The following is a 22,878-nucleotide window of genomic DNA, read 5'->3' as shown; positions in this document are numbered from 1 at the left end:
TCGCAGAGTCAGGTATTAGCTGCTCTTGCACCCCTACAAGCGGCGGCTATAAATAAGCCACGGGCTCCATCTACTGGCCGATTTAAATGTTACCGGTGCGGAGGCATGGGACATACGCGACGAGACTGTCAGACAGCTGGCGTCTGGTGCCAGAGTTGTCGCTCGGATACCCACAGCACCGGAGCTTGCCGATACCGCTCGGGAAACATAAAGACGAGCGCGTTCAACAGCCGCCGCGCCCAGACACAAGTAGCCGCTGCCAACACCTCGGCCCAGCTGCACTCCAGCCAGCCACTGCCGGGAGCCTCGGGCTGGACGTGGCAGCCTCAGTAGCGATAACACTGATGACCACCCAACCGGAAAAGGTGCCGACTGGAATAAAGGGACCAAGCATCATTAATGGACAACCTATGGGAGCTTTGCTTCTGGGACGATCGTCGGCCACCATGATGGGATTATTTGTTTTACCTGGAGTAATAGATGCTGATTATACGGGAGAAATCTACGTCATGGTACATACTCCTTTTCCACCGATACAAATCGAGAAAGGGCAGAGGATAGCCCAATTGGTTCCATTGGAGCAGATTGCTAAAACATTGCCCCCTTGTCAATTACAGTCGAGGGGAGAACGAGGCTTTGGTTCCACTGGAGGACTTACTTTATTAACAATGAATTTGAATGATCGGCCTAAGCGCACTGTAACAATAGAGCATCTGGGGGGGAGACAAACCTTGGAAGGTTTATTAGATACTGGTGCGGACTCCAGCATTATTAGTCCAGATTACTGGCCTCACAACTGGCCATTACAGCCAACCACAATGACAGTTACCGGGGTTGGGGGCCTGACACTTGCTAGAAAGTCACCCATGTTGTCTGTAACTATTGATGGAAAAACTTTACGGAATGTTTTTTCAATTGTACCCTTACCCCCTACAGTGCAGTGCCTCATTGGTCGGGACATTCTGGCTCAACTGGGAATAGTGTTGACAAATGAGCACCCTTTGGGCTAGTGGCCATTGCGTGGACTTTCCCGATCCCGCTGACCTGGACCACGGATGTCCCAGTATGGGTTAAGCAATGGCCACTAAAAAGGGAAAGTCTGGAGCAAGCACATATGCTAGTACAAGAACAATATAAGCAAGGTCATTTGAAGTTGTCGACCAGCCCATGGAATACACCTATTTTTGTCATTAAAAAGAAATCAGGAAAGTATCGCTTGCTACATGATTTACGGGCTGTAAATGAACAAATGGAACCTATGGGAGCCTTACAACCAGGCTTACCTAACCCAGCAATGTTGCCAAAGGACTGGCCATTGTTAATTGTAGATCTTAAGGACTGCTTCTTTACTATTGCTCTTCACCCTAGAGATACCCGAAGGTTTGCTTTTACTTTACCGGCATTAAATAGGGAAGAGCCAGATAAGAGGTTTGAATGGGTTAAACTTCCACAGGGTATGAGAAACAACGCCACCTTATGTCAATTGTATGTTGACAATGCTTTACAACCCTTACGGCAAGCCTGGTCCGAAACCATCATTTATCATTATATGGACGATATTCTATTTGCTCAGCAGCAACCTTTTACAGGTCAACAAATTCAAAAAATACATGATGCTCTGAAACTACATGGGTTGGTTGTAGCTCCTGAAAAAATTCAACTATCTGCACCCTGGAAGTATCTAGGATGGACACTTACTGGTCAGGTTGTTACCCCCCAGAAACTGCAATTAAACGTTGAAATACGTACATTGAATGATGCCCAAAGGTTACTTGGTGATTTACAATGGCTGCGTCCTATTGTGGGCATCCCGAATGAGCTATTAGATAAACTTCGACCCTTACTAAAAGGAACTGATCCGGCACAGCCTGTTCATATAACCTCTGAGCAGGTTAGGACATTACAACAGATACTGGACTGTGTGACACAAGGCAGTGTCCGGAGACGAGACCTTAACCTCCCTATACAGCTGACAGTTTGGTGTGGAACTAAATACTTACTAGGTGCACTTACTCAGCAAAACAGAAAAATGGGGGAGGCGTGGGCTTTGGAATGGATATCTCCTCCACTTCAACAGCATAAAACCCTTCTTCAAAAAACTGAAATTTTGGCTGAGTTGCTCAAAAAGGGTTGTGAACGGACACTACAGGTCATGGGAAAGGAGCCTGCTCAGATACGGGTACCAATGAAGAAAGATACATTGACCTGGTACCTGTTAAACAGTGTGGAATTACAAGAGGCACTGTTGGGAGCTGGAAGTGTGATTGCCACTGATGATATCCCCAATATACCGTTGAATTGGATAGGGCAACGGGGTTGGATTCAATGCCCAAAAAGGTCACAGAAACCCCTGTCAGGATGCCATAACAGCCTACACGGATGCAGGAAGAAAATCCAGAATTGCTGCAGTGACCTGGCAGGAAAAGGGACAATGGCACCATCAGATTCTCCAGGCCTCCGAGTTGGATACTTTACAAACGATGGAGTTATTGGCTGTTGTTTGGGCCATGATGCATTTTTCTGGGCCCCTCAATATAGTGACAGATTCTTTATATGTCGCTGGAGTATGCGAGCGAATAGAAGATGCCTCTATAAAAGAGGTTCAGAACAGGAGGTTACATGAGCTGTTTATACAGTTACAGAGGGCAATTAAACTGAGGAAGTATCCTTTCTCTGTCATTCATATCAGAAGTCATAAGTGGGATATTGGTCTGGGAGAGGGTAATGCACAAGCAGATAAGCTAGTTTCAATCACACATGTGACTCCAATTCCCAGGCAGACTGTGGCCAGAGAGGCACACTCCATGTTTCACCAAAATGCAAAAGGCCTCCATAGAGAATTTCAAATATCTCTAGAAGAGGCACGGGCAATAGTCAAAGCCTGTCCCACATGTAGTCATCATAACGGGGGCTGCGGGTTAGGTCTAGGAGTTAACCCCAGAGGGCTGAATACAAATGAGACCTGGCAAATGGATGTCACACATGTTGCTGAGTTTGGAAGGATAAAGTATGTGCATGTTACTATAGACACCTACAGTCATTTTATATGGGCCACAGCACAAACTGGTGAGAAAGCAGGGCACGTGGAGAGGCATCTCAGTAGCTGCTTTGCTGTAATGGGAGTGCCACGACATATTAAGACAGACAATGGGCCTGCCTACTGCAGCAAAAGAATAAAACAGTTCATGCAAATGTGGGGGATTGAACACGTGACAGGCATCCCTAATTCTCCGACAGGACAAGCGATTGTAGAGAGAGCTAATCGTACTTTGAAAAAATATCTAGGTAAATACAAAGATATTAGAGAGCCGCAAGAAAGGTTGCTAAAGTGTCTATTTGTCTTAAAGCACCTGTGTGTTTTTGGGGAAAGCAAAGTTCCTGCTGTAATTCATCATTATGTAACAGAGAAAGATAGTGTGAGGCAGGACGTACGGGTAAAATACAGAGATCCCAAGACAGGACAATGGCAAGGTCCTGCTAAGGTATTATACTGGGGCCGCGGGTATCTTTGTGTTTCTACCCCTACAGGATCCTTGTGGGTAGCTGCTAAATGGACCCCAGCAGCCGTGTTAGATGGAACCAGACCCCAGACAACTGAGCGAAGAGGACGGTCGGCGAGTGGAGGCAAAGCTGCTGATCACCGTTTGACTGATAGTTCTCAAGCTGAAAGGACACTGTAGCTTTGCCATTGACCGAGTGATTGATCGGTGTCAATCCCTGGACAGTATACTAAGCCTGATTCCGGCGCTCCATACATTTTATTATAGAGGGCCTAAGAGATTAGCTTGTATTAAGTGTCAAAATACTCAGTGTGCTGCATGGATATTGTTCTTTTGCAGGGGGTGTCAGCAAACTAAGTGGGTGCATCAGTCACAGTTACCTGAACTGTGGTGCAGAAGCTGTGCATTTTATTGGCAGCGGGACTCCTGGCAAGCAGAACTTCAGACCTTTACAGGATTACCTGGCCGCCAAGGGTTACAGTTGTATGAGTCCCCAGAACAGAAAATTCTCGCATGGTTTAGGTGGGAAACCCAGCACTTTGCCAGACGCGCTTTAGGGCAATCTCAGTCGTGTATCTTACAGTCTAAGTGTGGTCGGGGCATTCCCCTCTCCCAGCTAGATGTAGTAGGTCCGATTCTGAGGGATCAAGATCCTAACCAAGCGTGGGACGATTGTTTAAGGGCTCTAAAAAGATTGTCTGGGCGGCTCAAGAAAGAAAAAGGGGAGAGGAAGGAAGAGACATTCTTAACGGTTTGTGGGCAACCTGTTAATTCCCTAAATGTCTGGATGGTTCAAAACAGCATCCGGGAAGATCAGGGTGATGTGGCAGACTTATGCTGCTGTTTTACTCGTATTTGCCCTCTTAATAGACAACCCAGACATTGCCAAAGGAGTGGGAACCCACCAAGCATGGGCCCCACCTCAGCCCAAGACTAATATTTGGATCACCATGGCAAATTTAACTAACCAGGAGGCTATTTGCTTGTCGTTATCTTCTCCCGGTAATCCATTTACAACCTGTTTGGTTGGACTGCCGGCAGATCCCTGGCCATGCCCATCGAAAATACCCACCTGCAAAACCAATGACGCCAGGGTCAGTGTAGATAACTGGGACCAATGGATTTCTCATTTTCCTATAGCACCGCAGGAACCCCAAGAGTTGGAACTGTTAGGCTCAGTAATGGCGGATGCATGCCTTAGGTTTAAGCATAAAAGTCAGCTGCCGGCCAAAAACTATTCTACTATTGTAACCTCCAGCATGGCCATTTACCGTAATGCAACAACCTGGTGCAATTATACCACAAAGAAGGTGTCGATCTCATAAAACGACCCTATTCAATTACCAGCAGGTTACTTTTTAATATGTGGGGATCGTGCGTGGCCCGGTGTCCCATCGATGCTGAGCGGGGGGCCATGTACAATTGGTCGCTTGTCTCTCCTCACACCCAATGCGTCAATGATCCTTAATATGAGCCGCCGCTATCACAGAATTAAAAGAATGGCCCATGCGTTTACTGCTGACTGCAAAGATGATGTAAAATTTTGGTCCCCAGGGGCCATAGTGGCAGCATCCTTTTTAGCTCCAGGGGTATCGGCAGCAGGTGCCCATGCCATTTTAAACAAGCTAGGATGCTGGCTGGCTAAACAAACTAATGCCACCTCTTTAGCACTTTCTAGCCTTTTGCTTGATGTTGATTCTATTCGCCATGCAACGCTTCAGAATAGAGCTGCAATTGATTTCCTTTTACTGGCACAGGGCCATGGTTGTGAAGATTTTGAGGGCATGTGTTGCATGAACCTCTCTGATCATTCCCAGTCCATTCACTCCCAGCTCTCTGAGCTGCGAAGGTTAACTGGAAACTTACAGGTAGAATCGGACTCTGGCATTGATGAGTGGCTCAAATCATTAGGCTTGGGATCATGGTTGCGCTCTATTGTTAGAGTCATTATTATAGTAGGCATTATGGCTTTGTTAGTGTCATGGTTTGACCCTAGCACAATGCTAGGGCTTCCATGAAGGGTATATTTCTAAAAGGGTTGCTGTGAGATGTGACCCGGGAACAGAACAAAGTAGGCTCCCATTCGGGGATGGAGGGAAATAAAGCAACACTTTATTTATTACAAATCTAAAAAGGAACACATACCAAGCTAAAAAATAAAAACCTTCCAGATACTTTCCTCCTCCCCCTCCTTTTCTCCACACACTCACCACTCCTCAAATTATTAACCCTCAAATTCATCCAGGAGAGAGGAGTCTCCCCTTGCCTCATGGGCCTCCCCCAGATGCACAATTAAAACTTCCTGTGCTTCCGCATCATCCATGGCCCCGCACAGAGAACATTGGCCCTCGTGACTTCTCCCCCCCCCATGTCCAGTGCTCTCACCACTGGACACAGGCCAGGACTGCTTTTAGGGCTCCCTGCCTAAAGATGCTTCACTCACTTCCAGAAGCAGCAGTCTCTCAACTTTGGGACACCAGTCCCCCCCAAATTTCACCCCCTGGGGCCGAGGGGCCTTGTGAACAGTCTCAGCTTTGGGACACCAGTCCCCCCCAAATTTCACCCCCTGGGGCCGAGGGGTCTCATGAGCAGAGATCTTCCTCTCCGTGGAGACAGAGGGCATCTCACACCCTCCTCAGCTGTTTCTGTTCACGCCGCTGCTTCACTCTTGAGTCCCTGGTGTTGCCTCCCCCTAAAATACAGTCTCTGGGTCACAGGGGAAAAACACGGGTTTGTCCATGGCTATACAAGAAAGAGTCCAGCCCAAGGCCACTCTATTATCTCTTCCACTCAGGACTCTTCTCTCCTCTTCCAGCTTTTTTCACGCTTGCCTATTTCATCTCTCATTTCTCTCTCTCACCTCATCCTGATTCAGGAGGATTCAGTATTTGTGAGGTTTCTATTAGTCTAAAAAGGGGTTAAAATTTTACTTTTGCCTGCTCAAGAACTCTCACAACTGCCAGGTACTTCTCTCGACGCATCCCCCGCTTCTGGCTGGCTGAACTGCCAGCACAATTTCTGTCCCTCTCACCGGGGGGGCTGCCCAGACATCCCAAGTCTCTTCCACCCCTGCATGTTCTCCTCCACCTCTGCACCTTCTGGGGCTCCCGGCCTCCTCCCTGTCATGGCCTCCCCCTCCCCCACCCAGACGCAGCTGGGCAGGGGAGAGGTCGGACCTTACTCACCAACGCCGGATTCCCAAAGAGGAAGTTCTCTGGGAATCTCCTGCTTTTAACCCACGTGTGTTCTCAGAGGCGTATCCAGACCCTTAGTGGCTATATCACATGCCAATTTTGAATTTGGCCACTGATTGGCCCGACTTAGACTTTTCTAGAAACACATTTCCGGCCAAACCACGACAGTTAGTAGTGTTAGTTTTGCCTTGTTTTGGCATGTGCTTACAGAACATGGTTCAAAGAATGATATTTGCTGCATCTAATCAGACTATGCTTGTGCAACAGAAAAACAGGGGAAGTGTGGAGGATTTTGTGAACAGCTGGCTAGCTAACAAAGGTCACACTGACATAATACCGTTAATTAAGCAAGAAGGAGACGAGGATAGGAGTCAGCAGTCAGTGTCCAAACCTGGCAAGGGCACTGTACCCTTGGTGCAACATCAGGATGGGGGAGAGGATCGTTAGTTAGAAACATGAAGAAAATATGTAAACAGCTGCAGCATAGTAGCCTCAAGAATGATAAGGTAGGCGTAGTTAGCTGATAAGTAACTAACCAATAATGAGCTCGCTTTTTGCAATATGTATTAGCCTCATTAACACCAATATAAATGTATGTGCCTAACAATAAAGTTTTGAGATTTGCTGATCACTCATATTGAGTGCTGCATTTCTTCCGCCGATTACCACAGAAGGTGACACCCCACCCCACCCTCCCCGCCCCTCCAACTCCCGCTTGCAGGGTAGGCAATGGCCCATTCCTGTGTTCAAATAAAGAGATGGATTTGTGTCCTAGTTTGAAAGCAAAACCAGTGTGAGGCTCTCTTGTTTAAACTGCGACCCTTTGGATGAGGACACGAGGCTTGACTCCATTTTCATCAGAAGGCTGATTTATTATGATATATATTATACTAAAATACTACATTACAACTATACTAAAAGGACAGAGAGAAGAAGATCAGAAGGCTACCAAGACAAGAATAGAATAGGAATCAATAACAAAAACCTGTGACTGCTCACAGCCTTGGCACAGGTGGCTGTGATTGGTCACTGGTTGAAAACAATCTACATGAACTAATGGAAGATGCACCCGTGGCATTCCACAGCAGCAGATAGCCATTGTTTACATTTCTTTCCTGAGGCTCTCAGCTCCTCAGGACAGGAAAAGTCCCAGCAGAGGCTTTTTCCCTAAATTATCATGGCAACATCTCACCCTTTTAAATTATTAAATTAAATAGAAAAAGAAATGTTTGCAATTTCTTGTACTAGGGCTTTGTAGAAGAGAGAACAACACCTCTTGAGGTTCATCTGTTGCCAATCAAAATCTCACTCATTTGCTGATGTGGAATGGTCAGGGAAATTCTTCACCTGTAGAACATTCAGGGAAATTCTTCACTTATCAAACATCTAATTATATCATATCACTAAAACAATCTTAAAAAATAAGAAAATGCAAAAACTCATGCAAGGAAAGTTCATTGTTTCAAGTCCAAGCAGCTGAATTTCAGGACAGAGTCCATGGACTGAAGATGTTCTTTTTTGACATCTCTGGAAGTCCCCTTTGGTCCTGAAACAGGCTTGCAGAATTCTGAAACAAAGAACTGCTAAAGAAAACAAGAATTAGCAAACAATTCATTGACAGTCATGAAACAATTCAGAGAAAATTTCTGGAATGCCCTGGCCACAGCCCTTCATTGAACCGCTTGGGCTGAGGCTAATTTTTGGCTTTTCAATGCTTTTGAGCTGCTAGCTCTTTCCACTTTTCTTTATTATTATTATTTTTTTTTTTTTCATTAGAAGAAGAGTAGCAGCAGCAGAGTGTCTCTAGGACCCTTGGGTGGCTCTGGTCCTGGTGGGCGGACCAGAGAACTCAGACTTGGCTCACAGAATGGTGGCCTAGGTTCTTGTGGGGAAAGCAAAGTTTTTGAACTCAGCACTGGACGGGGCGATGGCCCCGGCCCAGGGAAATGAGTTAAACGGCTTAGAACTAGCTTGTGAGGCGGGCTCTGCACGCTCAGAACTTGGTAGGACTATGCTGCTAGTGTTTTGAGAGTAGAAATGACGAAATGTTTTTTTTTTTTTAGAAGCACTGGTGCACACTGGCAGCTGGAGAAGAGAAGTTTTCTCAGGAATTGTTATTTTAGATTTGAGGGTTTCTTGTCTCCAGAGCAAGCGAGCAGTGCTTGCTTTGCTCTGTGTCTCTTGTTTTTGTAAGGTAAATGTTATTTTTTCTGCTTTTTGCTTTTTGGCACTACTTTTATCTCTACTGGGTTGGGAACTAGAGGTAGATGTTACAGGAGCCAACTCCCCCACGCCGCTGGGGCGCTCGGGGAAAGGCAGGCACTTTAACTTCTAGGGAGAAGCTCTCGACTATACGCGAAGTGATTTAAAAACTATATTGATTTTGAACACAGCCAGCCGAACTGCTCCTGCAGTCAGCTGGAGGGTTATGCTTTTTTTACGGAAGGACAGGCTTTTCGCAGGGTTTGATGTGAATGATGGAGTTTCGGAAACCTGCGGGACAACTGGGGTGGGTGGTGCAGGCAGCACGGGCGCTGGTGTCGACTCTTGAGGCGGTCTCGTGGGCTCAGCACTATTCTCAGCAAGCTCTTGCACTGCAATTGGATCGGCAGGGAGCGGCGGGACAGGCGGGGGCGGCGGGCTCGGAGCGGGGTCGGCCCGCGCAGGCGCCGCCTGCACCGTTGCGAATTCAGTTGCCGGCTGGGATGCAGAGAAAGAAGACACGGAGGCAGCTCCTGCAGCTCCCGGGAGCAGCAGCACAGCCGGGGAATCACTGTTGTTGATCGCGCTGCCTGGCAACACGGGCGGATCGGCGGGAGGCGGTTCCGGGTGCCGCGGCGCAGGCGCAGTCATCAGAGCCGGCGGAGCTGGCCCGGGCGGCTGCGGGGCCGCGGGCGGAGCCGGCTGAGGCGGAGCCGCGGGGTCCGGCGCCTCCCGCGGGGCTGGCTGAGGCGGAGCCGCGGGGTCCGGCGCCTCCCGCGGGGCTGGCTGAGGCGGAGCCGCGGGGTCCGGCGCCTCCCGCGGGGCTGGCTGAGGCGGAGCCGGATCCGCTCGCTCCCGGGGTGGGGGAAGCGGAGAATTTCGCGGCGAAGCGGGCGGGGCCGGCCCGGAAAGCGGCGGGTTCGGTTTTTCATCCCCCCCAAGAGAAGGAGCGGGGGGGGAAGGTAGATCTGTTTGCTCCAAGGGAGCGGAGAAAAACTTTTGCTCAGCTGTGGGCAGTGCGGGGGGAATGCAAACTCGCGGTTCGTCTTCTTTGAGAGGCTTCTCTCGTGCCGAAGCTGGCGGGGACAGAACGCGACTGTGCTCCCGAGCCATGATGTCCCCTGCAGCCCGTCCCCATTTCAAGATAACACCATAAAGCAGTGTGTGCACTGCATGCATCATTGGGGATGAAACACGCTGGACTATTGTCCACCTAAAAAGAGCGTCCATGAACTCCCAAAAACCTAAATCAAGGGAGTCTACGACATTTGTAATAAATCTATGAAATTTTGCCCATCTGAAGAACTCATAACACCGTCTCTCCAACATACATTGAGGAATTCTGTCCCTGCGTCCCCATCTGCACCAGTGTTTAATAACTTTCTCCTCTGACGCAGTAAACGGAACCTGAGCTTCCGAAGGTACCTTTTCCCAACTTTCCTCCCACCTTTTGCGAATGGCAGGATCTTCAGAAAGGGAAAAAATAACAGTACCTCTAGACAGTGTCCTTGTGGATCCAGCTGTGCAGCTCTGCTGCTCTGCGGTCTCTGGACACAATCTCCAGGAAAGTCCAACAGGTTCTCCTGTTTGCCTTGGCTGTGAACTCTGCCCATCTTCAGGGTCTCGTTTCTTCAGCTCCAGGCTAGATTCCATGGTCACTCTTGGGGTGACCATCAGTTTCACATGTCAGGGGTCACCAATTGTTGCTTTGACTTGGGCCCCTGGTGCGAGGACACGAGGCTTGACTCCATGTTGATCAGAAGGCTGATTTATTATGATATATATTATACTAAAATGCTACATTACAACTATACTAAAAGAACAGAGAGAGAAAGATCAGAAGGCTACAAAGACAAGAATAGAATAGGAATGAATAACAAAAATCCTGTGACTGCTCACAGCCTTGGCACAGGTGGCTGTGATTGGTCACTGATTGAAAACAATCCACATGGACCAATGGAAGATTCACCTGTGGCACTCCACAGCAGCAGACAGTTATTGTTTACATTTCTTTCCTGAGGTCCTCAGCTCCTCAGGACAGGAAAAATCCTAGCAGAGGCTTTTTCACTAAAAATCCTGGCAACAGAACGTTGTCAATACAATTTTTGTGAAATCTACATGAGAATCTGAGGAGATTACTACACAGCTTGGATGCTAGAGGAACTTCTGCAAATAGGTTACAGGGTATTTATTTAACTGATTCAGAACTTTGCTTCAGCTGGCAATAGTTCAAGAATTTTATTTTCTAGTGTCTTTTGGTGGCCCACATTAAAAAACAAAAAAAAAAAAACACAAAACAAAAAAAAAACCAAAGAACAAGTTCTGTCCTTTTCCAATTTCAAACAGATATTCTTTTTCTTTACCCATGAATTATGACAAAGCAAGTGACGTTCAAAGTCAGCATTCAGAAAGAGCCCTGAGAAGAGACTAGATGTATGCCAATTCCCTCTTGCTATTCAGCTGATTTTATATACTAGCTTTCTGTGTCTCTAGCTTTTTATATGATCTCTGTTACTACAGCCACTTCCAAATCTTGGTAAAAATTAGTAATTTCTCCACCTTCACTTTGTGGGAAATTGTGGGGGCAAAAAAGTAGCATTGTTTAGTCCAAGTTCAAGCAGAAAAACAGAAATTCAGAAATACATTCTGACCCTTGGCCAGTTTTAATTTTTATTTAACAGCACCCACAAGGACACCGTCCCCAAGTGAGGGGAGTGGGGCTCGCAGAACTCACCGATTGTGAGGTCACGGGCACATCTCCAGGGAGGCCTGAGGTATAACCGTTGCTGTACATCAACATTGCACTCAGAGCTGAGGACAGGATCCCGAGAGGGAGCTTGCCCAAGGCTGCTGAGCGAGTTTTGGTGTCTCTGAGACATCTCTCTTCACTCAAGGAAGGATTGGAAGGCTTTGTCAGGAGGAGAAAGGCTGGCAGTGCTGTGGCACAGACCGTCCAGGCATTCCTCCGTACCCACAATGGTGCAGCAGAACGCTGCTAAGAAGCGTCCCCCTGGCAAGGAGCGAGGTGAGAGCCAAGTCTCCCTCCCCACAGATGGCAGAGGGGGAGCGGCCAAGAGCAGCAGAAAGGGGAAACAGGAGATCCACAGAATCACCCCAGAGTAGAGGCCCTCCTCTCATGGGCCAGAGGAGCCAGGCTGGGCTGTGGGCACCGGCACTTCCCCTGCCCTTTAGCCAGCCAGCAGGGCCTTGGGGACAATGCTGCAGGGACATTTCCTGAGCTCTACAAGGTGCTCACTCCCCCTGCCCTCTCTCTCTCTCCCCAATGCACACCGTGTCACCGGGCAGAGGCAGACGCAGAGAGCGGCAGCTGCCTCTCCGGACATGCCAGGCCGGACCAGGCTCGTCGCCGTTCATGGAGACAGCAAGCACAAGACTCGGGCAGCCAGAAAGGAAAACGCATCCGGCTCAACCGCGTGCCACTGCTGCGTGCTGAGACCAGCAGCCCCAGCACCGCCCCTCAGGCGGTGTCAGGGCAGTCCCAGGCCGTGGGGCTGGTCACCAGCAGCAGCAGCAGCTTGCCCTGCCGAAAGCAGGGCCTGAAGCGAGGCCACCCACGGGGAGACACGGAGCCTCAGGCACCCAAGAGCCCACTGGCAAAGCGCCGCAGGTTGGAGGATGGTCCAGCCCCTCAGGAGGTGTCAGGGTGGTCCCAGGCCGTGGGGCTGGTCACCAGCAGCAGCTTGCCCTGCCAAAAGCAGGGCCTGAAGCGAGGCCACCCACGGGGAGACACGGATCCTCAGGCACCCAAGAGCCCACTGGCAAAGCGCCGCAGGTTGGAGGATGGTCCAACCCCTCAGGAGGTGTCAGGGTGGTCCCAGGCCGTGGGGCTGGTCACCAGCAGCAGCTTGCCCTGCCGAAAGCAGGGCCTGAAGCGAGGCCACCCACGGGGAGACACGGATCCTCAGGCACCCAAGAGCCCACTGGCAAAGCGCCGCAGGTTGGAGGATGGTCCAGCCCAGAGTGCTGGTACCACCAGCCAGGTGGCATTGAGGCTGTCCCAGGAATCTCAGTCATCCAGGGAACAAACAGCCCCATACATACCCCCCTGGATCTTGCCCCGCTCCCAATCCGGGCCAATTCGTGTGAGGCACGTCTTGCGGCGGCAGCTGCGAGATAAAAAGCCCTACAGTCGGCCTGAAAACCAGGGCAGGACCAGACGAGCACCCACCCCTGTTGTTTGGCCCCCTCATCCCTCAAAATAAAGTTTTCTGGTTTGTTTGTTTGAACTGGGAGATGCCACATTCTTTTTTCCAGTCGTCTGCAGCTGATCTCCAAATAGGGGCCCCAAGCTCAGTGGGACAAGTGTGTGCCTTCAAGGACTCACCTGTCCCATGGCAACACCCAGCGTCACCACGTTCCATGGCAACACCCAGTGCCACCATGTCCCCTGGTCTGGAGATACCAGCCCTGCTTCTGCCAGGGAAAAAACAGAACTGTGCAAAAGGAGCACGGGGATTTTGCAAGCATTCCTGGCTGAGGCAGCCTCAGTGGGAGGGCACAGCTCTGCCTGCTGCAGGTGCCCAGGAGGGAAAATCATGGATGCAGTAGGATTATTCCCCTCCCAACGCAGCCCAGGCACAGTTCAATCTACCACTGCTGCCACTGGGGTTGCACGTACCAGCCTGGAGAGTAACTGGAATAAGAGAGAGTAACTTCCCAGCATCAGTGCAGCTGATGCTGGGAAGGTAAAACTAAAGCCAGTCCCGCCCCCAGTAAAAATACACTGCACCTGAAAAAAAATAGCCAGCACCCTCCTGTTCTCTGCAAATGGGACCAAAAATTTCAAAAGCATTAAAAAAATTAACCAGGCTTTGGAGCAGTTACAGGTCAGACTACATGAGGCTGGAAAAGATTGTACAGGTGACAGTTCTCAGAGGAAAATTAGCAGGAAATCCCTTCTTTCTGCTATTAAAATCTCAGGCTGTTGTCATGAGACACTCAAGCCACAAGAAAAGTACTTCAGCACCAGCATCCAACTGAGCACCTGTTTGATCCACTTCAGTGGAAAGCCATCACTTTGCCAGCAGAATTCCTCCTCTGGGTTACACACAACATATTTTTTTTCTATCTGGGAGTGCCACTGGATTTTTTTACCTAGCATTTAATATTAAATTGTGGAAGTATTTTAAATTAAAAGGGAATGAAAAGATGGACCCACGAGATGGGACAGGAGGAAGCCGGGCAGCCCTTTAAAGAGGGAGATGCTAAGCTGTACATCCAGGAGAGCTCCTCTGAGCACAGAGCAGCCACAGAGCACATCTGACCACAACATTTCTAGTTCACCTGTGTCCTTATAAATGGGAAAAGAACAAAACAGTGGCAGGAAAGGAGGCAGAAGTCAACTGTGAAAGTTTCATTCACAACACATGATACTCAAAATCAGAATGAAGGCCTATCAAGGAACACCAATAGCTATGAAAATATATGTAAGCAGCACAGACAGGTGCTATGTATGTCCCTTCTGCTTCCCGGCCTCAATGCAGACTCAGTTTCAGGATGCAGCGGGTTCCCAGGAAGCTGCAAATGCTCAGGAGTGCAGTGGCTCGTGCCTCACTGATAACCACTTGGGAAAACATACTGTTTCATATAAATTAGAGGAAACCTAGGAATCTAGCCTAAATCAAGTTCTAGGCAAGACCCCAACCAACATAAAATATGGAGAGGCACAAAAGTGCCTCCATTTTCCACTCCACCTCCCTTGAACTCAGCAAGAACTAATCCCCAAACCTCACAGCCGGAGGCAAATGCAGTTGGTTGGGAGAGGAAATCTAAAGTCTCCTTGCGAGGCAGCTTTCCAAGGCTGAGCCCCAGGAGAGGCAGCTCCCGCAGCACGTGTGCAGGTCGCACAAAAAGAACCTGTGTGCCATGACCAGCAGGACAGTGCCAGCCAAAGGGCTGCCTGAGGATGGCCACCGATGGTTTCACTGCCAGCCCTGGCTGAGGGGAAACCTGGACACAGGACAAGGCAGAGAGGGGCCAAATGTTCTACTCCTTCTCAAAACAAGTTGCTGTTTTTGTTTCCAAGCCTAGCACTCTTTGGATCTAATTAAATTTGAAGAGGGAAATGAGGAGTAAGCAAAATTCTTGGACAGCAGGCTGGTTTGTTCAGCTAGCTGGGGCTGCAAGCCATGCGTGAAAAGCAATGTCAGGTGCTAAAGCAAATCTCTGTGTCCTTCAACAGCAACAAGAGAAGTGTGAACAAGACAGAGAATATACCTATTTTAGGAATGTAATTGTTTTATAGGAAACACACCAACACCCAGTGTTCTTCTAATCTTGCTTTTTAATACTCAGCGCTTGTAAATTTCTTCAATCTGGGAAGTCCAAGATTTCATCTGATAGCATAAATATTTGTTCCGCACCATTTGGGGGGTTTTTTTTAATTCTTAATGTTTATATAAATATCACTTAGCGAACACTGGACCTGTGAAGAATTAAGGAAATATGCCTTTAACTACTCTGTGTAGGTCACCTGCAACAAATTTCATGGCAGAGGAGCTTCTGGAAGCCCCTGGTTTACCATCACTACCAAAACTTGGTAGCGATCTTCCAGAGACCCACCATGGAGAGGCCAAACAACTGTTACTGGTCTCAAAACAAAAAGAAAATTGCTCCATGGAGCTTAAGAGAGCATGCTGTCTTGGCATTAATTCCTACCAAGTCTGCTGACAGTACAGGGCAGTAAATAATGCAGATTTCTAATTTATACCTCTTAAAGCACAGCCTAAAAATAGGAAAGACTCCTATAACAAAGAATCCTCCATTGAGTGCTCAAGAAGGAATTCTTGCATCTTCTTCAAGACCACACATAAACCAGGTGGAATCAGTTCTGAAGTCAGATTTTAATAGCTCTGAGAGAGATTTTCTTTCACAGTTGCATTATTGAAGCCATGTAAACTCCTGGAATCCATATCATCTTCTAACTATAAGCTGCAGAGATTAAATTTCTCACTGTGTGGAGAAATACCTGATTCAGTTTGTTTTGAATCTGCTGCCTGTCAACTTTTTTTGATCTTGTCAAAGGCTGTCTGGGGAGAACGTTGTCAATACAATTTTTGTGAAATCTACATGAGAATCTGAGGAGATTACTACACAGCTTGGATGCTAGAGGAACTTCTGCAAATAGGTTACAGGGTATTTATTTAACTGATTCAGAACTTTGCTTCAGCTGGCAATAGTTCAAGAATTTTATTTTCTAGTGTCTTTTGGTGGCCCACATTAAAAAACAAAAAAAAAAAACAAAAAAAAAAACACAAACCAAAAAAAAACAAAGAACAAGTTCTGTCCTTTTCCAATTTCAAACAGATATTCTTTTTCTTTACCCATGAATTATGACAAAGCAAGTGACGTTCAAAGTCAGCATTCAGAAAGAGCCCTGAGAAGAGACTAGATGTATGCCAATTCCCTCTTGCTATTCAGCTGATTTTATATACTAGCTTTCTGTGTCTCTAGCTTTTTATATGATCTCTGTTACTACAGCCACTTCCAAATCTTGGTAAAAATTAGTAATTTCTCCACCTTCACTTTGTGGGAAATTGTGGGGGCAAAAAAGTAGCATTGTTTAGTCCAAGTTCAAGCAGAAAAACAGAAATTCAGAAATACATTCTGACCCTTGGCCAGTTTTAATTTTTATTTAACAGCACCCACAAGGACACCGTCCCCAAGTGAGGGGAGTGGGGCTCGCAGAACTCACCGATTGTGAGGTCACGGGCACATCTCCAGGGAGGCCTGAGGTATAACCGTTGCTGTACATCAACATTGCACTCAGAGCTGAGGACAGGATCCCGAGAGGGAGCTTGCCCAAGGCTGCTGAGCGAGTTTTGGTGTCTCTGAGACATCTCTCTTCACTCAAGGAAGGATTGGAAGGCTTTGTCAGGAGGAGAAAGGCTGGCAGTGCTGTGGCACAGACCGTCCAGGCATTCCTCCGTACCCACAATGGTGCAGCAGAACGCTGCTAAGAAGCGTCCCCCTGGCAAGGAGCGAGGTGAGAGCCAAGTCTCCCTCCCCACAGATGGCAGAGGGGGAGCGGCCAAGAGCAGCAGAAAGGGGAAACAGGAGATCCACAGAATCACCCCAGAGTAGAGGCCCTCCTCTCATGGGCCAGAGGAGCCAGGCTGGGCTGTGGGCACCGGCACTTCCCCTGCCCTTTAGCCAGCCAGCAGGGCCTTGGGGACAATGCTGCAGGGACATTTCCTGAGCTCTACAAGGTGCTCACTCCCCCTGCCCTCTCTCTCTCTCCCCAATGCACACCGTGTCACCGGGCAGAGGCAGACGCAGAGAGCGGCAGCTGCCTCTCCGGACATGCCAGGCCGGACCAGGCTCGTCGCCGTTCATGGAGACAGCAAGCACAAGACTCGGGCAGCCAGAAAGGAAAACGCATCCGGCTCAACCGCATGCCACTGCTGCGTGCTGAGACCAGCAGCCCCAGCACCGCCCCTCAGGCGGTGTCAGGGCAGTCCCAGGCCGTGGGGCTGGTCACCAGCAGCAGCAGCAGCTTGCCCTGCCGAAAGCAGGGCCTGAAGCGAGGCCACCCACGGGGAGACACGGAGCCTCAGGCACCCAAGAGCCCACTGGCAAAGCGCCGCAGGTTGGAGGATGGTCCAGCCCCTCAGGAGGTGTCAGGGTGGTCCCAGGCCGTGGGGCTGGTCACCAGCAGCAGCTTGCCCTGCCAAAAGCAGGGCCTGAAGCGAGGCCACCCACGGGGAGACACGGATCCTCAGGCACCCAAGAGCCCACTGGCAAAGCGCCGCAGGTTGGAGGATGGTCCAACCCCTCAGGAGGTGTCAGGGTGGTCCCAGGCCGTGGGGCTGGTCACCAGCAGCAGCTTGCCCTGCCGAAAGCAGGGCCTGAAGCGAGGCCACCCACGGGGAGACACGGATCCTCAGGCACCCAAGAGCCCACTGGCAAAGCGCCGCAGGTTGGAGGATGGTCCAGCCCAGAGTGCTGGTACCACCAGCCAGGTGGCATTGAGGCTGTCCCAGGAATCTCAGTCATCCAGGGAACAAACAGCCCCATACATACCCCCCTGGATCTTGCCCCGCTCCCAATCCGGGCCAATTCGTGTGAGGCACGTCTTGCGGCGGCAGCTGCGAGATAAAAAGCCCTACAGTCGGCCTGAAAACCAGGGCAGGACCAGACGAGCACCCACCCCTGTTGTTTGGCCCCCTCATCCCTCAAAATAAAGTTTTCTGGTTTGTTTGTTTGAACTGGGAGATGCCACATTCTTTTTTCCAGTCGTCTGCAGCTGATCTCCAAATAGGGGCCCCAAGCTCAGTGGGACAAGTGTGTGCCTTCAAGGACTCACCTGTCCCATGGCAACACCCAGCGTCACCACGTTCCATGGCAACACCCAGTGCCACCATGTCCCCTGGTCTGGAGATACCAGCCCTGCTTCTGCCAGGGAAAAAACAGAACTGTGCAAAAGGAGCACGGGGATTTTGCAAGCATTCCTGGCTGAGGCAGCCTCAGTGGGAGGGCACAGCTCTGCCTGCTGCAGGTGCCCAGGAGGGAAAATCATGGATGCAGTAGGATTATTCCCCTCCCAACGCAGCCCAGGCACAGTTCAATCTACCACTGCTGCCACTGGGGTTGCACGTACCAGCCTGGAGAGTAACTGGAATAAGAGAGAGTAACTTCCCAGCATCAGTGCAGCTGATGCTGGGAAGGTAAAACTAAAGCCAGTCCCGCCCCCAGTAAAAATACACTGCACCTGAAAAAAAATAGCCAGCACCCTCCTGTTCTCTGCAAATGGGACCAAAAATTTCAAAAGCATTAAAAAAATTAACCAGGCTTTGGAGCAGTTACAGGTCAGACTACATGAGGCTGGAAAAGATTGTACAGGTGACAGTTCTCAGAGGAAAATTAGCAGGAAATCCCTTCTTTCTGCTATTAAAATCTCAGGCTGTTGTCATGAGACACTCAAGCCACAAGAAAAGTACTTCAGCACCAGCATCCAACTGAGCACCTGTTTGATCCACTTCAGTGGAAAGCCATCACTTTGCCAGCAGAATTCCTCCTCTGGGTTACACACAACATATTTTTTTTCTATCTGGGAGTGCCACTGGATTTTTTTACCTAGCATTTAATATTAAATTGTGGAAGTATTTTAAATTAAAAGGGAATGAAAAGATGGACCCACGAGATGGGACAGGAGGAAGCCGGGCAGCCCTTTAAAGAGGGAGATGCTAAGCTGTACATCCAGGAGAGCTCCTCTGAGCACAGAGCAGCCACAGAGCACATCTGACCACAACATTTCTAGTTCACCTGTGTCCTTATAAATGGGAAAAGAACAAAACAGTGGCAGGAAAGGAGGCAGAAGTCAACTGTGAAAGTTTCATTCACAACACATGATACTCAAAATCAGAATGAAGGCCTATCAAGGAACACCAATAGCTATGAAAATATATGTAAGCAGCACAGACAGGTGCTATGTATGTCCCTTCTGCTTCCCGGCCTCAATGCAGACTCAGTTTCAGGATGCAGCGGGTTCCCAGGAAGCTGCAAATGCTCGGGAGTGCAGTGGCTCGTGCCTCACTGATAACCACTTGGGAAAACATACTGTTTCATATAAATTAGAGGAAACCTAGGAATCTAGCCTAAATCAAGTTCTAGGCAAGACCCCAACCAACATAAAATATGGAGAGGCACAAAAGTGCCTCCATTTTCCACTCCACCTCCCTTGAACTCAGCAAGAACTAATCCCCAAACCTCACAGCCGGAGGCAAATGCAGTTGGTTGGGAGAGGAAATCTAAAGTCTCCTTGCGAGGCAGCTCTCCAAGGCTGAGCCCCAGGAGAGGCAGCTCCCGCAGCACGTGTGCAGGTCGCACAAAAAGAACCTGTGTGCCATGACCAGCAGGACAGTGCCAGCCAAAGGGCTGCCTGAGGATGGCCACCGATGGTTTCACTGCCAGCCCTGGCTGAGGGGAAACCTGGACACAGGACAAGGCAGAGAGGGGCCAAATGTTCTACTCCTTCTCAAAACAAGTTGCTGTTTTTGTTTCCAAGCCTAGCACTCTTTGGATCTAATTAAATTTGAAGAGGGAAATGAGGAGTAAGCAAAATTCTTGGACAGCAGGCTGGTTTGTTCAGCTAGCTGGGGCTGCAAGCCATGCGTGAAAAGCAATGTCAGGTGCTAAAGCAAATCTCTGTGTCCTTCAACAGCAACAAGAGAAGTGTGAACAAGACAGAGAATATACCTATTTTAGGAATGTAATTGTTTTATAGGAAACACACCAACACCCAGTGTTCTTCTAATCTTGCTTTTTAATACTCAGCGCTTGTAAATTTCTTCAATCTGGGAAGTCCAAGATTTCATCTGATAGCATAAATATTTGTTCCGCACCATTTGGGGGGTTTTTTTTAATTCTTAATGTTTATATAAATATCACTTAGCGAACACTGGACCTGTGAAGAATTAAGGAAATATGCCTTTAACTACTCTGTGTAGGTCACCTGCAACAAATTTCATGGCAGAGGAGCTTCTGGAAGCCCCTGGTTTACCATCACTACCAAAACTTGGTAGCGATCTTCCAGAGACCCACCATGGAGAGGCCAAACAACTGTTACTGGTCTCAAAACAAAAAGAAAATTGCTCCATGGAGCTTAAGAGAGCATGCTGTCTTGGCATTAATTCCTACCAAGTCTGCTGACAGTACAGGGCAGTAAATAATGCAGATTTCTAATTTATACCTCTTAAAGCACAGCCTAAAAATAGGAAAGACTCCTATAACAAAGAATCCTCCATTGAGTGCTCAAGAAGGAATTCTTGCATCTTCTTCAAGACCACACATAAACCAGGTGGAATCAGTTCTGAAGTCAGATTTTAATAGCTCTGAGAGAGATTTTCTTTCACAGTTGCATTATTGAAGCCATGTAAACTCCTGGAATCCATATCATCTTCTAACTATAAGCTGCAGAGATTAAATTTCTCACTGTGTGGAGAAATACCTGATTCAGTTTGTTTTGAATCTGCTGCCTGTCAACTTTTTTTGATCTTGTCAAAGGCTGTCTGGGGAGAACGTTGTCAATACAATTTTTGTGAAATCTACATGAGAATCTGAGGAGATTACTACACAGCTTGGATGCTAGAGGAACTTCTGCAAATAGGTTACAGGGTATTTATTTAACTGATTCAGAACTTTGCTTCAGCTGGCAATAGTTCAAGAATTTTATTTTCTAGTGTCTTTTGGTGGCCCACATTAAAAAACAAAAAAAAAAAAAACAAAAAAAAAAAACACAAACCAAAAAAAAACAAAGAACAAGTTCTGTCCTTTTCCAATTTCAAACAGATATTCTTTTTCTTTACCCATGAATTATGACAAAGCAAGTGACGTTCAAAGTCAGCATTCAGAAAGAGCCCTGAGAAGAGACTAGATGTATGCCAATTCCCTCTTGCTATTCAGCTGATTTTATATACTAGCTTTCTGTGTCTCTAGCTTTTTATATGATCTCTGTTACTACAGCCACTTCCAAATCTTGGTAAAAATTAGTAATTTCTCCACCTTCACTTTGTGGGAAATTGTGGGGGCAAAAAAGTAGCATTGTTTAGTCCAAGTTCAAGCAGAAAAACAGAAATTCAGAAATACATTCTGACCCTTGGCCAGTTTTAATTTTTATTTAACAGCACCCACAAGGACACCGTCCCCAAGTGAGGGGAGTGGGGCTCGCAGAACTCACCGATTGTGAGGTCACGGGCACATCTCCAGGGAGGCCTGAGGTATAACCGTTGCTGTACATCAACATTGCACTCAGAGCTGAGGACAGGATCCCGAGAGGGAGCTTGCCCAAGGCTGCTGAGCGAGTTTTGGTGTCTCTGAGACATCTCTCTTCACTCAAGGAAGGATTGGAAGGCTTTGTCAGGAGGAGAAAGGCTGGCAGTGCTGTGGCACAGACCGTCCAGGCATTCCTCCGTACCCACAATGGTGCAGCAGAACGCTGCTAAGAAGCGTCCCCCTGGCAAGGAGCGAGGTGAGAGCCAAGTCTCCCTCCCCACAGATGGCAGAGGGGGAGCGGCCAAGAGCAGCAGAAAGGGGAAACAGGAGATCCACAGAATCACCCCAGAGTAGAGGCCCTCCTCTCATGGGCCAGAGGAGCCAGGCTGGGCTGTGGGCACCGGCACTTCCCCTGCCCTTTAGCCAGCCAGCAGGGCCTTGGGGACAATGCTGCAGGGACATTTCCTGAGCTCTACAAGGTGCTCACTCCCCCTGCCCTCTCTCTCTCTCCCCAATGCACACCGTGTCACCGGGCAGAGGCAGACGCAGAGAGCGGCAGCTGCCTCTCCGGACATGCCAGGCCGGACCAGGCTCGTCGCCGTTCATGGAGACAGCAAGCACAAGACTCGGGCAGCCAGAAAGGAAAACGCATCCGGCTCAACCGCATGCCACTGCTGCGTGCTGAGACCAGCAGCCCCAGCACCGCCCCTCAGGCGGTGTCAGGGCAGTCCCAGGCCGTGGGGCTGGTCACCAGCAGCAGCAGCAGCTTGCCCTGCCGAAAGCAGGGCCTGAAGCGAGGCCACCCACGGGGAGACACGGAGCCTCAGGCACCCAAGAGCCCACTGGCAAAGCGCCGCAGGTTGGAGGATGGTCCAGCCCCTCAGGAGGTGTCAGGGTGGTCCCAGGCCGTGGGGCTGGTCACCAGCAGCAGCTTGCCCTGCCAAAAGCAGGGCCTGAAGCGAGGCCACCCACGGGGAGACACGGATCCTCAGGCACCCAAGAGCCCACTGGCAAAGCGCCGCAGGTTGGAGGATGGTCCAACCCCTCAGGAGGTGTCAGGGTGGTCCCAGGCCGTGGGGCTGGTCACCAGCAGCAGCTTGCCCTGCCGAAAGCAGGGCCTGAAGCGAGGCCACCCACGGGGAGACACGGATCCTCAGGCACCCAAGAGCCCACTGGCAAAGCGCCGCAGGTTGGAGGATGGTCCAGCCCAGAGTGCTGGTACCACCAGCCAGGTGGCATTGAGGCTGTCC

Source organism: Passer domesticus, chromosome 9 (genome assembly GCF_036417665.1).
Source record: "Passer domesticus isolate bPasDom1 chromosome 9, bPasDom1.hap1, whole genome shotgun sequence".
Classification (NCBI taxonomy): domain Eukaryota; kingdom Metazoa; phylum Chordata; class Aves; order Passeriformes; family Passeridae; genus Passer; species Passer domesticus.
This window is presented reverse-complemented; position numbering follows the sequence as displayed.